Here is a 6717-nt window from a genome sequence, read left to right on the forward strand (position 1 = left end):
TTTGACCCTCAACACAACCCCCAACCAGCATTTTGCTAGTCCCGAGCAAAGTATGCGAAAAATAAGTTGAGAATTACAGGAGAAATTCTATGAACTCAAGTGATTTTGGAACACAATCTAGATAAAATTCAATCAATTCATGAATGTTGGGCCTTACTCTCTCCTAGACTCAAACACACGATAAACTTCATAACCAAATTCAAAGTATTAGTCCCTTAATTAGAATAATCCTAAACATTGAGTTCCATAGGTGTAAAGTGTAATCCCAACTTTCAACATTAATATTCAATTCTTTATTTCAGGATATCGTTGGTAACCAACAAGAGAATTCATAATAACCAAAGCTTGCCTCAAAGATCATCTTTTCATTCTTTCAGCTCTTTTTTTTTTTTTTTTTTTTTTTTTTTTTTACACTAAAAACAACAAGAAGGGGATTAAGTCCTCACCTATAGGGAGCAGACCTATAGTGAAGATTCTTTGCCTAACCTTTTTCAACGGTATCTTTTCCTTTTAATTTATCATGACGGGCAATTGTTCAAGTTGGTTCCTTCTATGCTTACTGATCACCAAATTCAGTTTCAAAATGAAATCTTAATGTGTAAGCGAGATGTGACATGTGAAATCATGACTCAATCAATGTTTACAACTTCTAATCATGGATTAATAACTAAACTTAACTGTGAAATCTAAGGAGCAACTGGATCCAAGAGCGGTAAATCACCAACATTCCATATCCTGTAATTCTAAATCAAAGATGGTCGTCAAAGCACTATGAATTCACCAGAAAGTCCAGAAAAAATTTGATTATGTAAAGAAAATACTGATTAGGTAAACTAATCTCCCACCCCCAACCTAAAAGCTACATTGTCCTCAATGTAAAAGATATGAGTATGGAATGCACATAGAACAACAAAAGTAAAGAAAAAGTGAAGGGAAGATAGTACCTGAATGATGAATCATGAGAGACTTTCAAAGAGATCGCAGCATGGAATCCAGTCAATAGAAGTTAAAATAAAAATAACAAAAATAAAATCCTACCTATACCACTTTCGCAGGTGCTCTCGATTGCATTTAGCGCATGCAACAAGCCTTTAAACCCCTAGGTTACCCCTAGTGGACGAGTTGCAGTCTCGTGAGGGTTTGCAGTAATGTTACCCACAAACATTGAACTAACTAATGATAAAAATGAAATGAAATGAAGAGCTGGGTTGCCTCCCAGGAGCGCTTAAGTTTACGTCTTCAGCCAGACCAAAGCAACTACCATAATCCTATGAAAGCGATAAACCTACCTATACCTCCATCAGACTAGGAGATCACACAAGATCAATCGGAGGCATGGACATGTCCTCTCGAATCAAATTTCTCGACAAATGGTTTCAATCGATGGCCATTGACTTTAAATTCTCGCCATTGTGGATCTCTTATCTCAACCCCCATGAGGAAAAACAAGAATAACAATGTAAGGGCCAGTCCAACGAGATCGAAGCTTACCCGGAAAGAGATGTAATCGAGAATTGTACAAAATGACTTTTTGACCAGGTGTGAATGATTTTCGTAGAATATGTTGGTTATGAAACGCCTTCTTTCTTTCTTTGTAAATTCTCGAGTTCTCGTACGCAACGTTCTGGATTTCTTCAAGTTCATTTAATTGAAGTTTACGTAGCGAGCCAGCGTCGTCCAGATTGAAATTCAGATTTTTGATCGTCCAGTATACTTTATGTTCCAACTCCACCGGCAAGTGACAAGCTTTCCCATAGACAAGTCTAAAGGGAGACGTTCCAATAGGGGTTTTAAAAGCAGTACGGTATGCCCATAAGGCATCAGTCAATCGGATTGACCAATCCTTACGATCAGGGTTAACCATTTTCTCTAGGATATGTTTGATCTCCCTATTGGAAATCTCAGCTTGTCCACTTGTCTGTGGATGGTATGGGGTGCTCACCTTATGAGAGATACCGTATTTCTTCATTAAGCTCTCAAATGGTCTATTACAAAAGTGTGAGCTCCCATCACTAATGATGGCTCGAGGCGTACCGAACTGCGAAAGGATGTTCTCTTTTAAGAATTTAATGACCGTGCGATGGTCATTCTTTCGACACGGAATCCCTTCAACCCATTTAGTGACATAATCCACTACGAGCAAAATATACAGATTTCCAAACGATTGGGGGAATGGTCCCATGAAATCGATGCCCCAAAGAATCAAATGCTTCAATGATAAGGATGGGATTTAAAGGGCATCATATTTCGACGGACAATGCTCCCAATTTCTCGACAACGCTCACAAGCTTTGCAAAACTCATGAGTGTCCCAAACATGGTGGGCCAAGAAAAAATAACACGATCTTGGCCGTGGTCTTTTAGCGTAAAAGTGACCACCACAGCCTCGAGTGATGAAGGAGATGACGCCCGATGTTCATCGCCTGGTACACATCTCCTTAGAATTTGGTCTGGCAATATTTAAATAAGTAAGGATCATCCTAAAAAAAGTTGACCTCGTTGAAAAATTTCTTCTTATCTTCTGCAGTGTATAGCACCCGTAGCAAGATAATTAGCAATATCGAACCAAGGTGAATGGGAGACTCAAAACAGTTCATCATGGAACATGTCATTGATATGGGTCGCCTCAAGGGAATCGAGGTATTAAGGCGAGAAAGGTGATCGCCACTACGTTCTCTACTCCCTTTTTATCTTTAATTTCAAATCAAATTCTTGGAGTAGAAGGATCCATCTTATCAAGCGGGGCTTAGAATCATTCTTAGAAAGAAGATACTTAAGTGCCGCATGATCTGTGTAGATATAATGATCTTGGATCCGATCAGGTAGGACCTAAATTTATCCAAGGCGAACACTACGGCTAAGAGTTCCTTTTCCGTAGTCGAGTAGTTCACTTGGGCAGATTTAGAGTTCTACTTGCGTAATGAATGACGTAGGGCTTCTTATCTTTTCTCCGGCCTAGACCGCCCCAAGAGCATAATCAAGCGTCGCACATAAGCTCAAAAGGAAGGTTCTACGGGTGGCCGCATGATAGGTGCAGGGTTAACGTGCCCTTAAGCTTGGTGAAAGCTTTCTGGCATTGCACAATTTAAATGGAACATCCTTTTTAAGAAGATTACATAAAGGACGAGAGAAGACTAAAGTCCTTTATGAATCGCGTGTAAAACCTCGCGTGTCCTAAGAAGGATCGCACGTCTCCGATGTTCTTGGTGGAGGTAGGTTAGAGATAAGATCGATTTTTACCTTATCTACCTCGATTCCTTTGACGAGATGATATGCCCAAGGACAATTCCCTTCGAACCATAAAATGGCACTTCTCCCAATTAAGTACCAAGTTTCTTTTCTTCACATCTTTTCAACAGCACACATTTAAGACTTTCCAAGCACTTGCTGAAAGATGGACCGTAAACAGAGAAATCGTCCATGAAGACCTCTAGATATTGCCCTACCATATCAGAAAAGATACTAAGCATACATCGCTGAAAGATGGCAGGGGCATTACATAGTCCGAATGGCATCCTTCGGTAGGCAAAGGTGCCGTAGCGACATGTAAATGTGGTCTTTTCCTGGTCTTCAGGGGCTATCTCTATCTGGTTGTAGCCCGAATACCCGTAAAGGAAACTGTAATAGGAATGACCAGCTAACCTTTCTAGGATCTGATCAATGAATGGTAAAGGAAAGTGGTCTTTCCTTGTGACGGTATTCAACTTCCTGTAGTCAATGCACATTCTCCAACCAGTAGTGACTCTAGTTGGCACGAGTTCATTATTAGCATTGGCCACGATGGTGATTCCGGACTTCTTAGGGACCACTTGAGTTGGACTCACCCATTGACTATCGGATATAGGGTATATGATACCCACGTCTAATAGTTTAAGAACCTCGGCCTTAACCACTTCCTTCATGTTTGGATTTAGTCTACGTTGTAGTTGCCGAGCGATTTTTGCATTATCCTCAAGATATATGTGGTGAGTACAAATCGAGGGATCGATTCCCTTGAGGTCCGCTATCGTCCATCCCAGGGCTCCTTTATGCTCAATGAGAGTAGATATAAGCATACTTTCCTGTTCTTTCTCCAGGTGGGCAGAGATCACCACCGGGTATGTCTCATCTTGACCTAAATAGGCATATTTCAAATCAGAGGGCAAAGGTTTTAGGTCAAGCTTCGGCTTGAGGTTAGACGGTAGAGGCACTACATCGGTTGTGGTAATTCTTCAAATTGTGGCCTCCATCGTTTAACTTCAAGTACCGGTGCAGGATCAAGCAAGGCGCACGTCTCCTAATCATGTCATCATCAAAATCATGGGAGTGGGCTGGGCACGTCTCTAGAGGGTCAGAGATAAGGTTCGAGGTGTCGTATCTTCCACGAAAGAGTCAATCATGTTAATGTCGTGGAAATCGCCATCATCCTCTGAGTTGCCGTTATTGAAAAAATGTTTGACTCCAATGTCAAATTTCCAAAAGACATAGTCATGATACCATTCCTACAATTGATAATTGCATTTGACGTGGCAAGGAATGGGCGACCAAGAATGACGGGAATCGAGTGCTCATGTTATTGATGGGTTCGATGTCCAGGATGATAAAGTCTACAGGTAGTAAAATCTATCAACTTGGACCAACACATCCTCAATTATCCCTCTTGGTACACGAACTGAGCGATCAGCAAGTTGTAGTGTGGTTAGGGTGGGTTTTAATTCACCTAAACCTAACTGTTTGTATACCGAGTAGGGAATCAGATTGACGCTCGCTCCTAAGTCAAGAAGTGCGTGATCAATTCGATGGTTCCCGATTACACATGATATGGTTGGGCACGGGATCCTTGAATTTCTGCGGCGCGTCTTGCTTCAGGATGGCACTCACTTTCTCAGTCAAGAAGATTTTCTTTTGAATAATTTTCCGTCGCTTGGTCGTGCATAAGTCTTTTAGGAATTTGGCATATGAAGGTATCTGTTTAACGACATCAAGCAGAGGAATGTTGACTTTCACCTGTTTCAACACCTCTAGGATATCCTGAGAGTTAGAGAGAGGTTTTGGTGAAACCAACCGTTGGGGGAATGGAGCAACTGGCTTCTCTAGAAGTTCCGGTTCCACTTTTTGTGGGGCATCACTGGATCCATCATTGTTGTCCTCTTTTGGTTCTTGAGGCTTTTGGCCTAACCGTAAGAGTTTTATCAATGATCTTCCCACTCCTAAGAGTGGTGATGGATTTAGCATGTCCCATCTGATTTGAAGAGCTGGGATCATTATTCTCGTATTGCGGTTTAGGATTGGGGAGAGGTTGTGCAGGAAGCATCCCCTTTTCTATAACCGTCATACGAGAATCTATCTTTTGCATAAAATCTGTGATTCCCCGCATTGCCTGAGCCAACTCTTGTATGGGATTTTGAACCGGTTCCTCTTGAGGTTTCACTTGATTTGGATTTTGATTGAAGAAACCTGGAGGAGTCGCCGTTTGTCCATTCCTCCAACTAAAGTTTGGATGATTTTTCCAGCCAGGATTGTATGTGTTGGAGTTAGATCCAGTAAAAGGTCTTTGATAGTTATTTACGGCATTGGCTTGTTCATTCAACACTCCTCGAAAGGCAGGTATTGTAGGACAATTTTCAGTTGTGTGAATGTTGCAATCACAGATGCCGTAAACAGTTTCATTGACCTTATCCTTCTTTCCTTCCATGGCCTCAACTTTCCTTATGAGCGTAGTCACTTTACACTTGAGATCATCCTCTTCTTTCAAGAGATATAATCCACCTTTCTCCTTTAATTGAGTCGGCCTAGACGTGGTGTTCGACTTTGGGTAATAGTCCCAAGATTGTGTTTTTTCAGCCAAACTATCGAGGTAGTCCCATACCTCGTCGATGTCTTTATTAATGAACTCTCCATTACACATTGTCTCAACCATTTGGCGCATGGAAGATGTCAGTCCATCATAGAAAAAATTTGTAATGCGCCACGTTTCAAATCCGTGTTGTGGGCATGAACTGACCAAATCTTTGAACCTTTCCCAACATTGAAAGAATGTTTCATCTTCCTTTTGGGCAAAGTTCATGATCGCTTTTCTGAGGGTAATCGTTTTATGATGTGGGACGAATTTTTTTATGAATTCCCTCTGCATGTCGTTCCATGTGCCAATGGATCTAGGACGCAGTGAATGTAACCACGTCTTAGCTTTCTCTTTTAAGGAAAAAGGAAAGAGTTTCAGCCTAATTGTATCCTCATATACATTAGCAAAACATAATGTAGCTATAATTTCATCGAACTCTTTCAAATGTAAATATGGACTTTCTGATTCAAGTCCATGGAATTTGGGAAGGAGTTGGATAACTCCTGGCTTGATGTCCATTTGTCCTGTATTTTCAGGAAAAATCATGCATGAGGGCGTACTCACTCCCGCCGGTTGTAGAAAATCTCGTAAAGTACGAGGCGGGGGTGCCTGTTGCACCTCATTTTCATCTTGGGTATCCTCTACCCTGGGTGGAAGTAGAGGAGGTTGGTCTTCAGCCATAACCTCAGTTAACTCAGGGGATTTCGAGCGGTGTCTAATCCTGCGATGGATAGTCAACCCCTCAACCAGTCCTCCTTCAGTTAAGAGACGTCGAGTGTTGTCACGGGCCCACTTGGGCATGAAAACACTCGCAGCCCTCAATTAAAAACCTAATCCTAAGAAAGGAAAAGAAAATCTAGAAGGAAAGAGAGAGTTGGAAAGAAATTACCAAATTGA

General features: G+C 41.4%; 1 non-coding gene across 1 annotated transcript; it reads left to right on the forward strand.

Moving 5' to 3' along the window:
- Positions 1-5956: 5956 nt before the first annotated feature.
- Positions 5957-6063, forward strand: LOC131244966 (small nucleolar RNA R71). Its single transcript, XR_009170731.1, has one exon. It is a non-coding gene; the product is annotated as a small nucleolar RNA R71 (small nucleolar RNA).
- The last annotated feature ends 654 nt before the right edge of the window (positions 6064-6717 follow it).

Source organism: Magnolia sinica, chromosome 4 (assembly GCF_029962835.1).
Source record: "Magnolia sinica isolate HGM2019 chromosome 4, MsV1, whole genome shotgun sequence".
NCBI lineage: Eukaryota > Viridiplantae > Streptophyta > Magnoliopsida > Magnoliales > Magnoliaceae > Magnolia > Magnolia sinica.